The sequence below is a fragment of the Myotis yumanensis genome, unplaced genomic scaffold (assembly GCF_028538775.1).
Source record: "Myotis yumanensis isolate MYYU_CA2020_CCGP unplaced genomic scaffold, mMyoYum1.0.hap1 SCAF_15, whole genome shotgun sequence".
Classification (NCBI taxonomy): domain Eukaryota; kingdom Metazoa; phylum Chordata; class Mammalia; order Chiroptera; family Vespertilionidae; genus Myotis; species Myotis yumanensis.
Window position 1 is genome coordinate 17,471,454 of NW_027223766.1, and position 23,215 is coordinate 17,494,668.

General features: G+C 42.5%; 1 protein-coding gene across 3 annotated transcripts in view; it reads right to left on the minus strand.

The window, feature by feature from the left end:
* Positions 1 to 22,579, minus strand: part of SULF1 (sulfatase 1) — a 158,334-nt gene extending 135,755 nt beyond the window's left edge. For 2 of the 3 annotated variants that reach the window (XM_070392196.1, XM_070392193.1), the window contains exons 1-2: positions 22,303 to 22,579; positions 11,352 to 11,452 (exon numbers count right to left, since the gene is read on the minus strand). The gene's annotated coding sequence lies outside the window, so the exon portion shown is untranslated. The remainder of the gene's footprint in view (positions 1 to 11,351; positions 11,453 to 22,302) is intronic. The other variant, XM_070392197.1, reaches the window with a different exon arrangement.
* Positions 22,580 to 23,215: the final 636 nt, after the last annotated feature.

Consider the following 23,215-nt stretch of genomic DNA (forward strand, 5'->3'; position numbering starts at 1 on the left):
ACAAAGAGAGAATCTTAAAAGCAGCAAGAGAAAGCTAAGAAGAAGAAGGAGGAGGAGGAGGAAGAGGAGAAATAAAAATATGAACAATAAAATGGCAATAAATACATATCTATAAACAATTGAATCTAAAAATAAAAATAAACAAATGAGGGATCTAATGAACAAAATAAACTGATGAATAAAATAAAACCAGAGGCATGGAAACATGGAACAGACTGATGAATCTCAGAGGGAAAGAGGGGGGTGGGAAGAGATTAACCAAAGAACTTATATGTATATATGTATTACCTATGGACACAGACAATAGGATGGTAAAGGCTTGGGTAGGGGTGGGTACTGGGTGGAGGAGGGTGATGGGGGTGGGGGGGGGGGAGAGAATATCTGTAATACTCTCAACAATAAAGATTTAAAAAAATAAATATATAAACTTTGGTGGCAAAGGGTTTCTAAACTTTGAGTCAGTTCTCTTTAGGATGTAAGGTGGTGAGGGTAGCAGGAATGTTGGCATTTACTGTATTGCACATTAGAGGACTGTAAAGTAGTGCTCGCTTAATAGAATGCCAGGAAAATTCCCCAAAGGTATGGTTTTCAGAAATCACAGACTTCTGGGATGGGATGCATTTTCTGGGGGAACTCCTCCACTGCAGAAAGAATGCAGGCTATCACAGCAGCTCGCCAAATGAACAACAGCTCCTCTGCTGAATTGTTTTATGACATGGAGTGAAATATCGAATGTGAGCTGTTAGGTACTGAGTGTCTTGTGGTTTAGTATTAAAAGGTTCTTACTGACATTTCCTCTATCATTATATGGTGAAAGCAATGTGCTTTAAATTCCATCAGTGGTGGTTGGATTGACCAGGGTGTCATTTAAGAGACTTGGGGTGTGTCTACACAGTACATGCTCTCCAAGGCATGCAGAATGTTCAGTGAATTAGGAGAATTTTCCCACCCCCACGAATTTGGAACAATAAAAACCAACTCAGGTTCTAAAGAGGAGTTTTAGCCTCAAGTTCTTGAGGTTTAGGCTTCAGGAATGACAGGGGTTTCAGTGTAATTTAGTAGTTCAAGTATAGGGTCTTCCCACACTTTGTTCTGCTCAAGTCAGGTTCGTAACCTTTATGATAGCTACTCCCCACTGGGTCGCGGGCACTGGTGAGAACTAGAGGCTTTATGTACATTCTTAACCTAGCAATTGTCCTACTAGAGAGCTGTTGATATCTTCACTTGACAGATGGGGAAACTGGACATAGAGCTTAGGAAGTAACAGAACTAAGGTCTGAGTCCAAACCTGTCTCACTCCAGCCTACGATTTTCTCCATTCTGCTGAAAGCTGGAAGGAACCTTGGATAGTATCTCACCTGCTGGCTTTCAAACTGGTTCCGAGGAGCCCTGCGCTTTCAAGAAAGTGTTTCAGGAATCTTGGGGTGAGGGGGCAAATGTGAGGGGGAGGCCAGGTCATTTGGGCTTGGGCTCCGTTTATTGGCTTCAAACAAGGAAGTTTCCCTTCTGCCTGTTTTATAGAGGGACTTTAAATTTTGTTTGAAATAAGGGTTTTCTACTAAAAATGATGTAAAAACTCTTGATCTAGTTTAATTTTCTCATTAAAAAGGTACAGAAGTTGGGGTGCAGAGAGATTATATGCTTTACCTGCGATTTTATAACCATCCCAACATTAATTTCAGATGCCTAAAACTACTGGCCTCTCCATGTTATTTCTCCTCACTTGTTAAATCACAGGGAAAGTGAGAGATAGTCTGACCCAGTTGTGTTTCCTGACAGTTTTCCTTTTAAAAAGTGGGAGGCAGGAATACCTTCACCCGGGCAAGCTAGACCATTTTATGGCCCTTGGCTGTAAGTCTGAAGTTGGTCAACATTCACAACCGTGACAAATTAAAATGGAGTAAAGAGTTAAATATGCAATTTGTCTGGGTGATTTAGGTCTCCCTGTTTTCATTCATGTCAAATCAAGTAGCAAAACTTCTGCATGAATCATCTAGCTAATTACATAGCCTTGGCCTGTGAGTGCTCTTGCTACAAAAGTGCTTAAGACCCCATGTTTACCAGCCGTCAAAGGCGACTCCTTTCACTCTTTTCAACAGGAGTGCAAAGACATTATTCTTAGAAGTCAGGTAGAGGCAGGGAACAAGAACAATGTATAAGCCCATGTAGCTTGTATGAACGACAAGCTTGTAAGGCCTAAGATTTCATGGGCTGCCTTCACATCTGGGAGCCTCCCGGGGTCCTAAAGGCCTGTGATTTCTCCTACTTTTACCTGACACACACCCCTCCTGCCCCCCATGGAAAAGGCTCCCCACCTGGCTAGTTCCTCTACAGCTGGGCGACCTGCACTCCAGCTGGTCTTCAACCAAACAGGTTTCACTCCCCTGACAACCCAAAGTCATTGAAAAAAGCCAATCACACGCTCCCCTGAAAATGGGGACATCTCACCCACTTTTTCCTACAAAGCATGCCCGAAATCGCTCCTTTTTGTTCCCTGTTCTTGAATTCATCCTCTGTGCGGCCCTCCATGGTATGGAGCGTCCTCCTTCCTTGGCTGTTAGTATAGGTGACTAATAAACTGCTGTTTATCCCATGTGTCCAGTGTCAGATGTCCTGTGTTTGGTCATCTTAGAACCCAAGAGCAGGTCTCCCTCTCTCACCATCGAGATGACCGGGAGGTGAACCAAACCATGACCAGACATTAGTGCGAATACTCAATGGAATTTTCGGAGAATGAGTGCCAAACACCACATCCTTTGGACGTTTGCTAAGTGTCAAGCTATTTGTAAATAAAAATGACTTTTAACTGGAATTATATCAGCTGGAACTTTCATTAATTTCAAGGCCCCTGGGCTTTCCCATCTGCTCTGTTTAATTTTTATCATTCTCACCTGGATATTTTTGGGAACAAGGCACTGTTCTCTTTCCTGAGATGGCTTAACTGCAGTCCTGCCTAAAGGCAAGGGAATGAAAAGTTGACCCTTTCAGTCCTGTCACTTACATCTTTACTAACTGCATTCTTTCAGTTAAAGGTGGCGGAAAGGATTTTTCTCATCTCCACAGACAAGAGATTATAATAAACAGATCTCTTTTTTTTCCCATTTGAAACACCCTAATACTGAAACATTTTCAAATTCTCAGTCCTTAGGAACAAAGCTCTAAAGCTGTAATTTCTTTCATACTCACGAGATTTACAATAAGAAGGTCATGTTTGTACTAGATTCTGGTTTGAAATTAATCTTCTTTTTTTCCTCAGAATTTCTATAGAGTCCAGGCACTTCATTATTTAGCCATTTCCAAATATTAAATGCTTGTCATTCTTGAACAACAATCTCATCTTCCCGTAATGGGTGGAGAAACAAAGTTGTGGAACTTGCAAAGCACTGCCAGGACATACATCATTCGAGAAGTTGTGGCTCTCCATTCAATTGCTTTTCTCCACACACTCTTAGACTACGAAACACTGTACATTTTTTCATGAGCAGCACATATGGCTTGCTCTGACCCCTAGAAACTATTAATTACAAGCTCATTTGCATTCTGCCTTCTGAGAGAAGCTTTATGGCGTAAATAACTATATTCAAACTCCACAACCGGCCTCAACACCAAGGTCATGCCATAGTCGCTTCCCCTCTTTTCTGGACTGTGCCTCATACAGATAAAAATATATTCTTAGTTCCACTGAACAAGGGTTTATTTGAACCACATCTGCTGCTCATCAAACGTCTATTTTAGAAGTGGGGAATTCTTTTTCAGAGATAGATTCTGTTTGAAAGGTCTATGGCAGCAAATAGTTCTTATTAAATTTCACAACGTTTTCCAACATATATACATTGCTTGTCTGATTATAGGATCCAAGCAAAACCCTGCACCCCTACTTCAAAGGATTCCTCACTTGACTAATTCTACAGAGTAAATTGACTTTCTCATCATTTGTTGTGTTCGACAATAGAAAAGCTGACGCAGCAACGGTGCTAAAATGACAGCTCATTTCCATTCAAGGGGAAGGAATTTGTGTTAATATTCTTAATGACTGGCATCTTTATGAGAAATGTGAAATCGTCTATCCCTAAGCAATAACCTGACTGGTATTAAAAAGCACTTGACACTCAGAATGGAAGTCATCTGTCAGGAAAAAGTCTTTAGACTGATGCGAATTAATGGAATAAATTGGCTTCCTGATTCTGGTGTGGATATTCAAGTTTGTTAAGAATTAGTTTGAGTCGAAGAAGAATTTGGAAAGGATCTTTCAAGAAGTGAGCTGACATTCTGTTGGAGGAAAAGATAACACATTGACTCGATACATTCCTTTCACATTTCCTAAGAATTTCTGGAAATGATTTAAGAGGCAAGGACATGTAAATCGACGGAAAACACATTCAGTAAGTGTCCGTCTTGTCTTGCTTACTCGGAGCAGCAGTAATGACGCCTCCCAGGAAACACCCAGCAGCACGTTAACTGTGATGCCCTAGCTTCTCGACAACTAACAGTGTTTCCATGGGGGCTGGTTCCACCCTCTCGGGGCTGGCTGGGGCCTGAGCCCAGGGGACACGTCTAAGACGAGTGCGTAGGCCAGTCCTTTACGAGCATCATATAGACCAGTCTGTGTTCTGGAGCGGTTGTTCTGGCTTAACAGGCACCGTGTTGTACACCAGTTAACACGTTTTTATTGGAGTCTCCGTCTTCTCCTGCTCACCAGCTTCACAGCCAACCTTCATTTAGGTCTTTACCCCGAAGCCTAGTAAACTGTGAGAAGAAGCACTTCACCGGCTTTGGAAATTAATTAGTCTGGGGGAAAAAAAAAGGTGTGAATTACAGGGAAATGTAAACTGCCTCCATGTAATTAATGAGTTTTACTGTAGAGCATTTACGTGGAACTTTCTTCTGAGACATGGCATTGGCTTTTGAAGACAAAGTGAGTTGGGTTCAAATCCTAGCCCCACTGGTGTGTGATTGTTCTTCGTCTAAGTCCTTTTCTTCTAACTGGAATGACCAGAACAGAAATAACAGAGTCTGAAAGTGAATAGCAGTGTCCAGCGTGTGGTGGGTGCTCAGCGACATTCAGCTTCTCCTTTTTCTGAACGTCCTTTGGGACGTTCATGTCCTAAGCGCTAGTACAGGACTGTTTGTCCTGAGTATTAAAAAACATGTTCCTTTTTTCAGTGAGCATTAGCCAAAGGGTGACTCTGACAACAGTTGCCTAGGTTTTCTGTGTTTAAATATAAACATTAAATGACATAAAAGAAAACTAATAGGGGTCTTTTAAAGAAGACAGTGATCGGTAATTATTAACAACTATTCGTGCACCGGTGGGGTCTCTCGGCCTGGCCTGCAGGGATTGGGCCGAAACTGGCTCTCTGACATCCCCCAAGGAGTCCCAGATTGCGAAAGGGTGGTTCTCGGGTAACGCACTCCAGAATCAGGCTCCCTCCTCTCTGGTTCCGGGTGTGTCACCCGAGAACCACAGCTGCCAAGTCACCACAGCTTGGCAGCTCCTGTGTTGAGCGTCTGCCCCCTGGTGGTCAGTGAGTGTCATAGCTACCGGGTGGACGGTTGGACAGTCGGAAGGTCGCTTAGGCTTTTATATATATAGATAACATAGACATCAGCCCTGGGAACAGTTATTCAGAGAATCAGGTAAATTAGGGTTGATGTTAGAAATCCTAATAAAGCTTTCACTAGGAAACAATGGGTTAGAGAGACAGAAAAAATGAGCAGAGGAAATAACATCTAAGAAATTATGTATGTACCAAATCCAGTTAGAGGAATAAATTGCAAATGAAAGAAAAACCCAAAAAACTAAGAAGTCAGAGAGGGGGAGCTGAGGCAATGGGTAGGAGCACAGACTGGGCAGAGAAAATGAAGAGAAGGCAGGAGATGTGGGGACAGGGCCCTGGACTGAACTCTGCTAGAGGATGTGCTGAGACCAGACAGGAAAAAGCCTCGTTCTGCAGAACCTGCAAGTACCCCTGTCTGAGGCTGGCAGGTACATTAGTAAGAAGAACCAGAGGCTAAGAGCCCGGGCCTGAGGCAAGGGTGATGGACAGCGAGAGGGTGATAAGGGGCAGCGCCTGAAAGGAATTGCTTTAATGCTTTAAAGCGGTGCCAAGCTGAGTAACCTGAGACTGATGTGCGACTGACTTCCACGAAAGCAGGTTTTGCCCTGAAATTCCCTTACTCTGCAGTAAGGTTAAGCTGTGCATGTCAGGTGTCTGCTGCGCTGGCATGCATGGGGCAGGATGGGGCTGTATTACTAACCGAGGAAGGTGGTAGTGAACGCGGTCCTCACAGCTCACCTAACCATTCTGGTCTGAAAAATGGAGACAAATGAATATTATCAGAAACGATGGAGAGGGAAGAAACCACAAACGGGGTGGCTGGAAGCCTCGGTTGTTTTGTTCTTCGAGAGAATGTCATTTTTTTCTATTGCTAAATACAGCATGAGCGCTAGAAGTTTTAGATATGGCCATTAGGGGTCTGAGAAGGCATTGGGATGTCAAGAGGATGTATTGGAAATACCGGTGCTGGAATTTGATACTTGAGTATCTGTCTGGAGAATATGACTCTGCCACTGGGTAGCTATGAACAATAATGATACAAGTAATTTTCATAGCCTGATTTTAATCTGTAGAGTGGGTCTAATAATGCCTGTGCTAGCTACTTCATTGAAAGTGCTATGAGGATCAAATAAAATAGGGTTACAAAAATGATTTGCAATGGTAATATGATATATAAATAAAAATTTTAGTTAAATAATAATTATTCGTTTCCCTGGGCTATGGTATTGATTATGAATGACTGATTGGCAAAAGGTATAACACCCTTAAGTAGAAATTACTTTTTAGTTTGTACAGTAATGGATTACAGGCTTGGAGGAAATGTGGAGAAATAGAAGACCTGGATTCTGGTTCTTCATTTTGCCTATAATCAGCTCTATTAGCATTTGCAAATTATTTAATTCCCCTGTGTCTCCGTATCTTTTAAAAATTTTTTGTATTTGAAAATAATTACAAAATACCCCTGAGGCTTGGAGAGTTGAGCTAACCTAGAGGAAGGTTGCAAGAATAATAGAAAAAACCCTCATATACCATTCATTATGGTCTTATACCCCTAAATATGTTTCAGTGCGTATGTCCCCTAAGTATGTCCTGTTTCTTATCCTTTAAAAGGGACTTAGTTGTGTGACATGCTCCACCGGGTTGTCAAAATGTTTGGAAGCACTTTGGAAAGTACACATTGTTATATAAAATTAAAGGACGTGGGGTTTATAAATTATGAAAAATCATATTACACAAAACTTTACAGTATTTACAAATTACTTCATTTGTAAATTGCAAACTAAGAAAGTCCATTGTTGCACAACAAGATTAGAGCTACTTAGGAGTCCCTGTGATGAATGAGAAAGACAAGAAAGATGCTCTCAGACTGTCATATCTTTTGGGTTATGTTTCTCTGCCTGGACTTGTATCTTTTTTTGTGCTGTTTTTTTCACTTGAACAACTTGCCATTTCATGTGGTATTTTGGGTGGAAATTTTGAGTATATTTGAGGAAAGGTTATAGAAACTGACGGGCAATTGCTACTCACTGTGAAGAGTTTAGTAAGAGCTCAGCTTTGTCCTTCTGGTCCTCCCTTGGAGTAGTGAAAGTATCCTGTTTTATTTTCATTAAAGACATCAACCAGGATACAAATAGGAAATAGGAAAGCAAGTCTTACAAAGTATTCAGTGCAGAAAACAGTATGAACAAAGTGTTCTATGGACCAAAGATGTGATTATTCATGGAAGCCTTTTTCAGCATTCACTGTAATAAGTTTAGCTAGATGACAAACAGATAATAATTCTGCTACATTATCTTCACATTCTCAACAGAATCCTTCCCTTTCATCAGAAGAGGTAATACTATTAAGCCTGATTTCGTTCTAATTCTAACCAGATTCATAATCGCATTCTCCAGTGGATTGAAATATGACCAATAACTTTAAAAATATGAATGAAAATCCTGTTTTTCCTGTGACATATTTCTTTCATGCCCTGACAATCATAATGGCTTCATTTAGATACTTATAATAATAACAAAAAGGGAAACATAGAGCATGTTATAAAAACAATTTTTCAAAGAGTCAAAACCAAACAAGTAATCTAAGTTAATCTTTGATTTTGAATTATTAAATTGTTATTCTTTTTAGTGCAAAATGTAAGTTAATGGCTATGAAATACATTTATAATCCAATAATGATTGCTTTTACTTCCTTGACAAAAGGAATCTGTTTTAAACATAAATTATATAGATACATAATGACATATACACTCATGTAATTTATGAAGCGATGAAGAATATTGCTCTTATACTTCTCTTGGGAAAATTCCAGTCCTTGAGAAAGTATTTCAGGTGTTTCTCAATGAGGTGACATTATTGAGAAATAGCTGAACTATCCTAACGGAAGAGGTTTCCCTAATATTGAGAAGATGCGATATATTTTGAGTCACTTGAAGCATGGGGCAGTAGGAGTTAGAAGACATAGTTGTAATGCGGATTAATCCACTCACTAGCTCTTTAGACTCAGGCTCACCCTCAATAAGATTGAGTTTTCTGGTGTGCCGAAGGGATGTATGAGTAATGGTCAATATTGTCATCAATATTTGGGTAACATTTTTTGTTGTTGTTATTTTTTTTTTTTTTTTTTTTTGCATGAGTCAAAAAAATGCCTTTACAAAGAATGTTCTCTGTGATAAAGCCACATACTTTCAGACCATCCATAGCAACATAGGTGTTTGTGTTAGAATGGATTTTCTGCAAGGAAGCCATATGAACAATAAATGCTTTTCCTAATATTTGTTTCAATCCCAAGAATTCGCTATAGTACCTAATTATTCATCCTCACACTCAGTAAGAGGGTCCGTGGTCACAAAGAGAGCTGGGTTCATACCTTCAAGTTCTTGTTAGGGCCTAAGTACAAGTGACACGTGAACTCCCTTTAGTCCGGGTAGAATTTCACTGATTTGCACTTTTTAAAACAAAGTCCAGCTTGTATAACTCTCTCTGGTGAGAATGAGTTTTGTGATTTTAGGCAGGTCTCTGAACAGACACTCCCCTCTTCTCCCCAGAAGGCCTCAGTTTTTTCAGATGTAAAAAAAAAAAAAAAAAAAAAATTTTTTTTACTTACATGACCTCTAAGGTATACCTTTAACATTCTGTGTTTCTATGGTATCTTACATGCCTTTCCTGAAAAATCATCCCTAATTCTAAATTATTTAAGGAAACTATAAGAAATAAGATCCACTGGCTTTGGCAGAATGTGTGGTAATTTCCTTTTTCTTCTAAGTAACTTAAAGCCTCTCATCTCATTGGCTGATTGTCCTACAAATGAGAACATGAGTCCTCGCCAAAAGAATTTTTACAATCAAAGCCCACTACAAAAATGTGATATGTAAAATGGAGTTTATAGGGCATTTAATGTTTGCTATGCAGCTGACAGTGAATATATTCTTTCAGGTCTATGATCTGGTGCTATCTCTGAAATTCTGGTCTAGTCATAATTTTAAGGTCCTTAAAAACAGAACTGTCAAAATCTCCTCTGTTCAGCTCTCAAGAGAAATTAATTGATAACATAGGATCCTGGCATGTGAGTGACACCCAGTTATATCATTTCACATCTAATCAAGGAAGATGGGGATTTAAGTTAGCTTATTGTCTGTCTGAATCTGTTGGAATCCAGCTGGCTCAAATTCAGCCTGGCGAGCAATGTGGACAGAGATGAGAAAAAAAAAAGACGTAAGCCAGAGAACCAGTGCGTGAGATAGCGCCTTCCACATTGTCAATAGAATTGCCTGGTGTAGCTGCAGATTCACTGCTGATTAGTTTCCTAAAATTTCTCAGTGACTAAGATGCAACTTTCTATCCCAGTGGCCCTTAAAAGTCTATGAAGAATAGCAATAAATGGAAAACTGTACCTGATTAAGAGCTAAAATTATATGACAAGCTTTTAAATGGTGAGAGAGGACTGTGAGAAGGAAGTTATTGATGGTTGGAATTGTTAGGAAAACAAAGTTCGATGGAGGTAATAACGAAAGTAACTTCGCCTTAAGGATGGATGAGATTTGGACACTTGAACCATGGTGGGAGGGCAGCCCAGTCCTTTTAGAAAACAGTATGAACACTTAGTAGTGTAAGTGAGTGATGTCAATTCAGGAGGTGCTGGACCAGCTTAGTAAAGAGCAGACAGAGAGTGTTATGGAAAAGGTGGGGTGGTTATAGGGGAAGAGATTATCCAGGTTCTTAAATGCTGGTATTTTATTTAGACTGGATGCTGTAGGAAGTTGGGAGATTGCTGTTTTAGCATAACAGAATGACAGGATGCAACAATGCTAAAGGAAGGTACGTTTAACAGTGGTATCTAAGAAAGAGAGAAAGTATAAAGCTCAATTTAGAAGCACGAGTGATGCAGAATTGGTTCAAGTTCTCCCCCATTTCCCCTTCAGCATGATTTTTAGTCTCAAAGGGATGCTGTATTTATTTAGGCCTGTCTTGAGGGAAGAACAGAATTCCCATGTAGAGGAGAATAATGTAATCTAGATGGAGAGAACGCAAAATAAAGGCAAAGAGGTTGGTGGGTGGCATTTTACCGAAAGGTTAATGAAATTGCTCAGTATCACACTAGTAGAGGCCCGGTGCACGAATTCATGCATGGGTGGGGTCCTTGGGGGTATCCTGTGGGGATTGGGCCCCAGCCTCGCACCCTCAGGCTCACAGCCCTAGCTTGCGCCCCCAGCCTCGCAGCCCCGCCTGGCACCCTGCCGTGGCCTGGTGCCATCCCCTCAGCTGCTCCACCATCCCGCCTGCAGGAAGATCGATTGGGGCTGGGCCCCACCCGGCTCCCTCAGTGTCATCTGCCGGGCAATTGGCAGGGTGATTGTTGGGGCAATCGGGTCCCCGCTTGCACCCACCTTGGCCTGGCACTGCCCGCTCACCTGCTCCACCATCCCACCACGGTCCCACTCTCATTGGGACCCATCAGGGCCGGCAGCGCCTTCACTGCCGCCTGCTCCCAGCTCCATGTCTCCAACACCTGCCATGTTCCACACCGCCCCCTGGTGGTCAGCGCACATCATAGCGAGCAGTCAAAGTTTCAGTCTCCCAAATGACCGCCAGAGGGGACACTTTACATATTAGGCTTTTGTTATATAGGATTAATGGTAGCCAAGTTCTGGAATCCAGGTTTCCAATGTTTTCTTCACTGTACCATCCTGCCTCTTTCTCCTAACTATAATACGACTCTCATTAGTTAGCACATTTTATTTCATTGCTAGTAATATTTTAATTTATAATTTACCCAGCATGAAGTATGATTTACCTGAAGCCACTGAGGTCCAGTGGGTGTCCTAAGCTTCCAAAGGAGTTATGACAGTGGCAGAAGCAATTGTAGGAACACCTCCAATTCCACTTCTGAGACACCTGTGGGTGGACCAGAATGGCACATCAGTGGATTGCTGTTTTGGGAGCAAAATGGCTAAGGAGAGTAACAATTACTATATGTGAAGCATACAGCTTATTTTCTCTGTTTTTTAAAAATGTATCTTTATTGTTAAAAATATTACAGATGTCCCTCTTTTTTTTCCCCATTGACTCCATCCACCCCGCACCTGCTCCTCCCAGGCCTTCACCACACTACTGTCTGTGTCCATGGGCTATGCATATATGCATCCTGTGGGTTTTGTTTGTTTGTTTGTTTGTTTTGTCCTTATGCTTATGTCAAAAAAGTGACTCCCTGCCTGGCTGGTGTGGCTCAGTGGTTGAGCGTCAACCTATAAACCAGGAGGTTGCTGGTTCAATTCCCAGCCCAGGTTGCATTGCATGCTTGATCCCCAGTAGGGGGCTTGCAGGAGGCAGCCAATTAATGATTCTCTCTCATCATTGATGTTTCTATCTCTCTTTCTCCCTTCCTCACTGAAATCAATAAAAATATATATATTTTTAAAAGTAACTCTCTGACAGAACATGTTTTGACTGCATTGATATTCTTTCCCCACCTTCTGATCCACACCCTAATCTCCGCTTGAACACATTAGGCCATTTGACCTCAGTGGGTACCAGATGAAGAGATCTGATCTAGCACTAAGCTCCGCACTAAGGCCAACTTTTGTGCTGGCTGCAAATGACATTCATTGCTCTAACTCAGTGGTTCTCAACCTTCCTAATGCCGCGACCCTTTCATACAGTTCCTCATGTTGTGGTGACCCCCAACCATAAAATTATTTTCGTTGCTACTTCATAACTGTAATTTTGCTACTGTTATGAATTGTAATGTAAATATCTGATATGCAGGATGTATTTTCATTGTTACAAATTGAACATAATTTAAAGTATAGTGATTAATCACAAAAACAATATGTAATTATATATGTGTTTTCCGATGGTCTTAGGCGACCCCTGTGAAAGGGTCGTTCGACCCCCAAAGGGGTTGCGACCCACAGATTGAATAACGCTGCTCTAACTTGTGGATATCTTTCCCCCTTGGTTCCTTGAAGTGGATATCTCAAGAACTACCAATTTAGTCATTAGCCATTAGTAGCTTCCAAATATAGACTGGCTCATGCCAATTAGACCCTCATGCATGGCAACCACGGATGAGAAATAGATTACAGGTACTGATACTTAGGCTGGCATCTCTCCCATAGGAACCAGGGAACATGGCTCAGAAAACTCAGTTGAGTTAAACAAATCAGGCCAAACTCTTCATTAAAAACTTGAATGGAACCCAAGTCTCTTTTGAGGAACCAAAATGCTGTCAAGTCTCCGCAGGTCAATGCTATTCCCACACATTTCTAGAAATAGGACTACATCTTAATTCCAAATCTTGCTGATTCAAGCAGCGTATGCTTTCAATCATGCTGCCTCCCAATATCTAGTGCAAGAGTTTGAAATGGTAAATATAATCTTTGACCTCTAATAAAATAGTATAATGAGGTGAGTAAAAAAACGACTGTCCCATTTTGAAGAGGATCTTAAAATGAAGTGTGACTGAAAGAGATATAAAAGAATAGCCTGGCTGGCATGGCTCAGTGGTTGAGTGTCAACCTACGAACCAGGAGGTCATGGTTCAATTCCCAGTCAGGGTATATGCCTGGGTTGTGGGCCCGATCCATAGTAGGGGGAGTGCAGGAGGCATTCATCAATGATTCTCTCTCATCATTGATGTTTCTATCTCTCTCTCCCTGTACCTTCCTCTCTGAAATAAAAATATATTTAAAGAAAAAAAGAAATAATAGAGCCAAGCAAGAGGTCATAGAAAGAAAAGCAGGGGGGTGGGGAAATCTTTTTTAAACTTTAAAATTAGGAATGATTTGTCTTTATGGCTAGTGAAGAAGGAAGTGCCTTTACCATTTGTAAAATAAGTTATTCATATATTCTACAAATGGATGCCAACCTATCTCTTCCAAAGTAGAAGCTGAAGGTTCATGAGCAGAAGCAATTTAAATATTTCATCTCTTCTTGTCTCTAGACTCTCTTTAAATTATATATCCCTCTCCACCACCAACTTTTCTGTATTCTATGATGTGGACAAGTTGCATTTTCTTAGTTCAGAGTTGGCTCCCCTGCATTTGCCCACATGGCCCACCATCATATGGACCCCACACACAATGGACTAATGGGCTATAACTAGCCTGATGCTGAACGGGACCTGGATGCAACACGGAACGGAAACTCTGGACACTGGCTTTGCTTTTAGCTCTACTGAATCCCCAGCTGTACTTCTTCCAGGACTGGATTAAGGGAAATGGGGCTTTAGAAACACAGAGATGTAATTCTACACAAATAAAAATCACCCGTCTTCCCATGCGAGTCTCAGAAAATTCTTTCTCTCCAGATATCGTAAGAACTCCACTCCCAGCACTCACTGGGGAAAGGGATCCCTCAACTTCCCCGATAACAAGAGGACCCTACTCTTTCTCCTCCTCCTCCTTTCTCTTCTCTGTCTTCTTGTCGTCGATCACTCTTTTCTCCCAGTCCTCCTACCTTTCCTCCTCCTCCTCTTTGCCCAGTGTCTCCCTTCATTGTCTTCCCAAACTGCATCTCTGCCAATTCTCTGATTTAAAAAATACTGTGTCTTTATTTGAAAATGTCACGCTCAGTTTCACTCCAAGCCCTAGCTCACCCATTCTTTTTACTTGTAAAAAAAAAAAAAAAGTACAGCTATTTGAGTGCTTACTATATTCTATGCTCTGTACTAAGCATTTTATTTTTATTATCTCATTTAACCTTTATAACAGCCTTTTGTGATAAACACATCTCCATCTTAGAGGGAGGAAAACAGTGAAAAAGAGGGTAAACACATTGTCCGCACGCAGTTTATAGGTGATGAATCACTGCTGATTCGTCTGCTTAGGGACATTGAGCAAAGTCTTGCCCAGCTCAGGTCCCAGCTCTTCCAATAGGGGGCTCTGTTGACATCTTTTACTTAATTAGTACTAATAATTGATATTTAACCACAAAATCCTTTTCATGATTACTAAGAGTTGTCTTGTGTTCATGTCTTTCCCCCACAGGTAAATTATATATATTTTTCAGAGCAAGGAGAATGTCCTTTATTATCTTGTATTCCTCCCTGCGCTAGGACAGAAATACCTACACAGGAAGTGCTAAAATCCATATGGAATAAATGAATTAACACATTGATGGAGCATTCTTAAGCCTGTCCCTTTGGGCTCTGATTATATTTAGAAGGTGCAGTATGGTTACTCCTTAGGGCATCAACTCAACTGCTAAAAAGTAATTTAAGCTGTTTGATATTGAGTAGGTTCCCCCAAGTCCCTTTAACTAAATAGAGATGTCATATATGAAAAAGAAGGTGATAACACACGTGAAGCCTCTAGTGTCTTAAATAAAATATATTACCTGCCCCGTGCTTTTCTTCATCTGCTACACTCAGAACACTTTCCTTTCTTTTAGCAGCATGAAGCTCTCAAGAGGGAAAAAGGAGCATATGATTTGTAGGGGCCTCTCTTTTCTGGGATGCATTTCTTTTACATGGAAGTTAAAAGCTGAGATTTCCAGAATATCTGGACGCACTAGCAAGCACATCTGTTTACTAGGACGTTCTATTTAAGGGGAGATTAATTATTGGCAGGTGAGGGTTAAGGGGGAGGCTTTAAACTGGCAGGAAGTCTATTCAGAGGACATGTTATATTATAGAAAGGTGATTTTGGTGTTAAGCCTTATTAGTGATCCGAGCTTGAAGATAAATCCACAGGTGCACACTTCTAAATTAACTTATCAATAAAAGCACACTCAGCATGCAATTAATCATTTCTCACCAGGACTCTGGGATATTTCACAAGGGTCTAACTTTCCGTTTTATTTTAAATTAAGGTAGCAGGCGTTGCCTCTGACTTACACCGCCATACTACAAAATTGGACAATATACAAAACTCTCTGTAATTCAGATTTCCATGTTGTTTATTAGGAATGCTGTGTCATGGCTCAGGAAGATGGGACGATGCTCACATTGGTATATTTTGGGCCTCTTTCATCATGGGAGAGGGTTCTGAAGGATTTTCCTGAGTTCTTGAGACAAATCTGTCCCAGGCCTTTTCCGTATTCTATGGCGTGGACAAGTTGCGTGTAGTTTAGTAGCCCTCTTTGCCGATGGGAAAAACCGTAACACAAAGTAATAAACGGCTGGTTCGGGGTTTCAGTTAATAGTGGCAACATAACTCATCTCTAGCAACAGCCATTTGTAGCTGAACTGAAGATATGGGCAATTCCAACAAATGATGGAAGCGAGACTGAATAGAATGCAACAAAAGCAAAAATACACAAAGGTAAATGGAAATCGCCATCCATTGAGCAGAAAATTCAATAACTACAGCTTTATAACATGCTCGGGTGTGTGATAAAACAAGTCCCCTTGTTGCTATGGCACTCTTCCCTTGCAAAGGCGTCTAGGCTTGCTCCTGGGTTTATTATCCAGATGAAACTTAACCAGAGCCATCTGGGCTCCTCTGGTTCCCAAACTGCTTCTTTGCAGCCACCTAACCTTGTGTGAGGATTTGATTAGTATTACCTGAATGAGTGTAGATTAATTTTGGGAGAGTCTACCTTTTCTCATGAAGATTTCTTACCCAGAAACATGATGTGACTGTTCATTTATTCACCATTGCACTTTAATATCAATGTCACCCACTACTGTTAAACAGTGACATGTCCAAGTTCCTTAGATTCACATCTTAGAAAAATGTAGAAATAGTTTTCTACTGATTTGTAGCTGTATAGTTTTAAAAACCAGTATGGGAAAGGATTTACCTTTGAAGGTAAGTGGAGAGCCACATTTTTGCTTTAATTAACAAAGTTTGAATGCATGATTGAACATGGATCACGAATTCTGAGGGCAAATGGAGCTAGTTTAGATGCTACAGCTGAAGACGAGTTCAAGCAATAAACTGTTATGCTTCGTTTTGAAAGGTTTATAGACACGTTTGCTGGGGAGAGGGAGGGGTCTTCCGAAATCCTGCCTTGCCCTTCATCCTAGCGGAGTTCCGTTCCGTTCCTCTCCCGGGCCTGGGGCAGGTGCAGACCAGATGATCAGGATCAGAGAGAATATTCTTTGATCTAACCCTAGATCCTGAAAACTGAAATTGAATGACTGGTGTCCAAGGACCTAGTTGCTCAGTGGCATTCAGGCTCTGTTAGGTGACTTCTCAGCCAGCTGCCCTGGTGGGGAAAAGCCACGGGTTGAAGGCATGGTGGATGGTGGATGGCGAGTTTGGGAACCGACCAGCTCAAGCTGATTGCTTTCAGCTTTCTGTTACATTTGGTTTGGACATGAGGAACGGCAAATGTCCAAGCCCCTTTGTTTTGTCTAAATGGTATCTTGCTTTACCAATTACTTCTGGAAGCTTGACCTGACTCTCTACAATGTTTTGCCAAGTTATTATTTCTTTCTAAATAGTGGGCCAGGAGGAAGGAAGAAGAGCACATGACCTTTGACGAATTCCACTCCCCGCTGGGGTCCACCGCTCAGTCCTTTGTTTCCCCAGCACTGCGGCCCAGCGCCTGCTCTTTATTATCCTCTCATGCAGGACCCAGGACTCTGCTCCTCCCAGCAAAGTGTATTCAACTGTCACCATTGTCCCTACAGATCCATTAACTCGGTTGCTCCAAATCCCTAAATGCCCAAAGCAGCACTCTCTCGCTCTCTCGCTCTCCCCCCCCTTCCCCCCCCTGTCTTTGGTGGCAGAAGATACGGCTAAAGACACACCATAAATAGATAGAATTAATGACTGACATACTAAGTTGAACACAGTCATGTAACCTAGATCCGTATCTCTATATGCACCAACCAGCCTTCTTTCTCTTCCATGTATTGCACGTGCAGCTGAGCCAGGTGCTTAATGCATTTTCTGCATAACATCCCCAAGGAAAGTATTCTTATCTCCACTTTACAGACTTTAAGACCTGAGCGGTGAAGTCACTGGTCCACAGCCACACAGCTAGTGAGAGGTGGTGCCTGGATTAGAACACCAGTCTGTCTCAACCCAAAGACTGTACCTTCCTGCTTCCAAATCATATTTGAAATTTTATAACATAGAAGGGCAGCTGATAGGTGTAATTTCTACCATAGTTATAGGAAACTGAAGTAGATAAGGATTTTTCATATGATACACACGCTTAATTTGGGGCAATAATATCATATTCTGTTTAAGAGGCATTTTTCCTAAGCTACCCCATTTACAACCATTCAGGTTTCATCATCCCCCTCCCCCACCCCCCCACCCCTTTCCTCTTGTAGGTAGAACTAGAGGGGAAAGTGCCTGGGATGTTTGAATGTCCCTGTGAGCTTGTCAACCTACAGATCCATTAACTCAATTACTCCAAATCCCTAAATGCCCAAAGCAGTTTCCTCTCTCTCTCTCTCTCTCTCTCTCTCTCTCTTTCTCACTCTCTCTTTTCTATCTCCCTGTCTTTGGTGGCAGAAGATATGGCTAAAGACATACCATAAATAGATAGAATTAATGACTGACATACTAAGTTTTCTGTGGGGCTCAAAGTGGACCAGGCCAGTCCATGTTTTAGGAGACTTCCCCCTATCTAAGGAGTCAAGGAATAAAAAGGCAAAGTAGAAAGCAGGATAAAAAAACAGGGTGATTTTGCTAAGTGTAAATCATAGGTAACTAATGCTCATCTTCAAGCTAAGGAAAATATCACCAGGAGATGTAGTAGTCAGGGGAGGCTTCTTGGAGGAGGTGGAATTTAAGCTGAAACTTTGCAGGACGTAGGCGTAGACGTGATGAGGACGTTCTACACACAGTCTTGTAACACAGAACTAGGAGAAACCACGTACATGATGATAAATTCTCATTTGGCAGACAACCAGATAGAAAACTGGAATGGTTAAGGATTAGAGAAGAGATGAACGGGGGACATTAATATGGCCACTTTAGCTGCAGGCAAAGGGGAGATTGCTGTTGCTATAGGAATTTGGTGGGAGATAGGGTCAGAAAGTTGGGGCCAAATAACAGAGGGCCAGCCCCTCAGACGGAGAAATTCAAACCGAGGGTGCATGTGGGACTCCCCAGCTGGGAAAAGCTTTGACAGAAGAAGTGTTTGTGGAAGCTCAGTCTGCCATGGTGGACAGAAGAGGCAGCGGACCAGTTAGGAGGTTGTTGTAATGAGCCACATGTGATACGCTCATCACACTGGAGTGGTAGCTGTGGGCCAGATGTGGAGGCATTTGAAAGGAAGGACTTGCAGAATCTGATGACAGATTAGCTATGGGGTGAGAAGAAAAAAAAAATAGCTACCAGGCTAATTCTTCTTCTTCCCAGCATATTGAGATAGAATTGAAAATATTTTAAATAGGAAACATATTTAGGACAAACTTTTTCCCAAAAAAATCTTTCAAATACCAATCCCCCTCCCCTCTCCACCATGGATCTAACCTAAAGTAGGTAAATTTACCATATGACCAAAATCTTAATTTTATATATGAGCCTCTTTTTCTTCAAAGTCAATAATTATGATTTTTTAAAAAGAATCTACTTAGAAACACCTTCTTAAAATTTTTAACTCCCTTAAATTTGCTTTATGCTCTCCATCCAAAAATATTGCACAGGGCAAAAAAGACCAGATGTCTTGACCTGACCCATTGGTTGGCCCCATCCACATGGTGGTGGTTGGGGAAAGCTCAATACTCAGTATCAGAAATCCACTTCATGGATCTTTAAAAAAAAATAAAACCATTTAAAATCTAAAACACAAAAGAACCAAGCTCCTACCCGTCCCCATGTGGATATACAGATATACTTAAGAAAAGTAATGCCAAGTGTCACATTTGCCATTTGTCTCTATTATTACAACGGCAATGACCACAACAATGTCCCTGACGTCACTTAAATTTCCTTGGGGAAAAAACAGAGTAGGACCCTTTTAGTTCTTTGATGAAGGTCCCTACTCATAATTTACCTTGAGTTCAGTGACTACCTGAATTGATGTACCCTAGTTTTCCATCCCACCGTAAACATGGATTTTGTAAATGACTGAATCCAGCTTTCAGGTCGCGTTCCACCTAGCAGATGCGTCCCCTTATGGCATGCCAGGATAGCGGGACGCATCAATAGCGCAAACTGAGATCTGCACCCCAGTTGTTCTTCACTCCCTGAGCCAGAGACCCCTGGTGCTCAAACACTTTTACAGCTGTTGGAACACTGATGGGAAATTCATGTGTGCTACCAGCCCAAGCGCTGTCACAAAGAATCCCAATGTCAAACTGAGGTATGCAGAAGTCACCATAAATATGCCTCTGCATGTGTACCATCTGGAACAGTCGATTCAGAATGTGACAAGGGACTGGGCTTGCCCTGTGGGCACTGTCTTTCAAGCAGACCCTTTTAAGTTTTGCTCAGTGACTTCATATTAGGGGGACTCGCACACAATGAGGTCTTCTCAAGGTGTGAATTGATTATTCCTCAACACTTCCTTTCTTGTTTCCATCTTTAAAAAAAAACATTTTTATTGACTTTTTTGTTTTAGACAGAGAGGAAGAGAAAGGGGGAGAGGGGGAGAGAGAGAGAGAGAAACATTGATGAGAAAGAACTTTGATTGGCTGCCTCCTGCATGCCCCTTGTGGGGAATGAGCCCACAACCCAGGCATGTGCCCTAAGTGAGAATCAAACCGGAGACCTCTTGGTGTATGGGTCAACGCTCAACCACTGAGCCACACCGGCTGGGCTCTTGTTTCCATCTTGCCTAGTCCTGTGCACAATTGACTTGGTGGCAGTGGTGGTGGGGTCGGGGTGGGAAGGTTGGTGATTGCCCCATGTTGTCAGACTCCCTGGGCAGGTGGCCTGGTGGTCAGTCTGCAACAATAGCAACATATGCTTGTGGGGCTCCTGTGGCCAACAAGCGACTTGCCTTTGTAAGATGCCATCACAAGGCACCTCACGGAGAAGCGCAGCTGTGAGGAGGAACATTTTCTCCTGAAATATTTCTGCGATAGTGAAAAATGGCATCTCTAGTCAGCACCGGACCTGCTATCTGCAGTGTGTAGTCCGAACCCGGAGGCAGCATGGGCCAGTTTCCCAAACCCCAGTTCCACTCACTGTAAAGCCAAAATGGAATGACTGGAATTCCAAAAGACTCCAGCTTCCGAACTGAACTTAGTCCTATTTGGGTTATGAAATATTGGGAATCGGATAATGCTCAGTCATAAGAACCGCCTGGCTACTCGTGAGGCTATGTTCTCATTGAACTGCACAGACCATATCCGGAGCACTTTCTGAATCACGAGTAAACACTACACTAAAATAGTGTCGGAATCATAACTTTTTAAGAAGGGAATTCAACACATCGACTATCTGGTTGTAAAAAGTGTACATAATGCAACTTGAAACATAACTTTATGGGCATCTTTATTCAGATGAATATAAAAATCACAAAGCACGAGCCATAAATCCTGTTATGCAACCTATTCAGCAGCTCCTATTTCAGAAGAGCTCGCATCCAGTATTATTCATTGAGCCTCTTCACCTGTGGCGGGTGAGAATGGTGTTGGGTTTCTCCACCCAACGTGAGAGTCCGCTGGGAGCCAGACTCCTGAGCACCGCCGGTACATGAATATTGATGAGGGAGGCAAGTCTGTGAGGGCGCAAAAGGAGTCCCTCACCAACTCCCCTAGCTTGATCAAACATTTCAACACTGAAAATTTAGTTTTTGATCCCTGTAAAAACAGGGCATCCATTTGGAAGGCCTTCTCTATACCACAGACTAAGCATAGTATGGAAATCCCACTGTTGTTTTCAGTTCGACTTAATTTTGGTGGGTGCTTTGGGCAGAGTGGTTACGTTACATATTAGGTTGAAAACTCATTATCTGTTGCTCAAGCATCGGGATGACCATTCATTTCCAATGATTAATTTATAATGAATACCTTTTTTTTAAAAAACAAAGAAAACACGCTTGTTTATAACTTAGCCAGAAAAAAATCTATTTACATTTAATTAACACTTCAGATAGCCCGTTTAAAACCCATAAATGTAGTGGCTTTAATGGTCCATTACAGAGATGCTGCAGCAGTTTTCAATGACTTGTAAAACTTTCACAAACAGATCTGCAAATGAATTACCGCCCACTGCTCCTTGCAGCTGCTGAGGGTTAAGTTAAAGAGCATGTTCCCACTTCCTCCTTTTCTGTTTCTCTTCTGGCTCTGAGCATTTTTGTTTTAAAGCTCTCCTATCAGCTGCTCGGAGGGCTGCGGCTGCTCTTAAGGAGTTTTCCAACTTCAGAGCCCCATCCCCAAGACGGTTTAAAAACACCGCGGCCCATCGTAAATCAGACACAATCAACATTGCAAAAATCAGTTAAGAAAGCATTTCATCTCTACCAGCCGCTCAGTAATAGACCCTGACAAGACTCTTTATAAATGGAGCGGTAAAATGCAACAGTTTGGAAGTGAATTTTCATTTTGAAAGCTAACACGGAGGCTTTCTTGGCCTCATCCATCCTGGGGGAGCAATGTCTAGCTCCCGCTTTGAGTCTGCAACGAGGATGTTAAAGGGCACACACACGGCTCCACAAGGCATTTCCTTAGCTACACCTTCGAGAGCAAGGCAGCAGGAGTGCTGGTTCTGCAAAGACAGCCAAGCCCAAGCGACGCTCCCTGTTATCTGTCAGCCGCACAATAGCAGCATTGAGAAGATAGTAACAACTGGCTTTGACAAGTGCGCTGTGCTAGCATTCCATTCAAACGAGAGAGAGAGAGAGAGAGAGAGAGAGAGAGAGAGGCAGAGAGAGGCATTCTTTGACTTTACCTGGGGGGACAAACCCTGCTTTTCCTGGGGCTGCAGAAAAGGAATCCCTCCTCCTGCTCCACAAGCAAAGTCGTTCTGATGCCTGCAACTCTCCCTTGCAGGAGACCACACAGCTCCAGCGAGGCAGCCTTCCTGCTCCTAATCCCCACTCGAACGTGATGACACACACTAACCCCAACCATCTGGTGAAACACGTCCTCGAGCACTCAGCACAGTGGTGTGTCAAGACGGGCTGCCCAATCCAATTGCTGGGGCCGGTGCCTCTCACCGACGGAGGCTGAGGGCAGGGCTGAAAGTGGAGGTCGGAGAACTCCCGGTCCGGTAACCTGAGCTTGGCTCAGAGAAAGGGCGGCTATAAAAAGAGAAGTGGGAGGTGCTAGCGAGAAGGTGGAGGGAATGGATTCTCCCGGTGGCCAGTTGCGCGTTACTTTTCACAACTCCCTGCGCTCCCCGGGGACGCTGGGGACCCTCCGTGGGACGCATAGAACCCCCCCCCCGCCCCCAAATCTTTTCCTGCCGACCTAGGGAGGGCAATCCTCTCCCCCTCGCCCCCGAAATTAAAGATTCCTCTTGACATCCTGGTAAAGCGTTCACGTAGGAGCGGTTTGCACGGAAATGTGTCATCTACATTTTGAAATCTAAACTCCTACCTTCCTTTGATTAAATCGTGGCTGCCTCCAGCATTCCTTGGGAGGAAGGGGGGGTGGGGGCGCAGCCTGGAGCAGAAACTTCTCTGATCCCACACACGGCTTCACTGTTTGCCACAGGCTCAACTTCAGAAACAGTCAGTGGAATTCCTTTTCGTTTCTACGCGTGGAAAATAGCACGCGCGCCCATAGGTAGCGGTGGCTTGAGCTACATCCCTTGCTGCGCCCACAGACATCGCTTTGTAAAAGCACCCGGTACCGGAGAG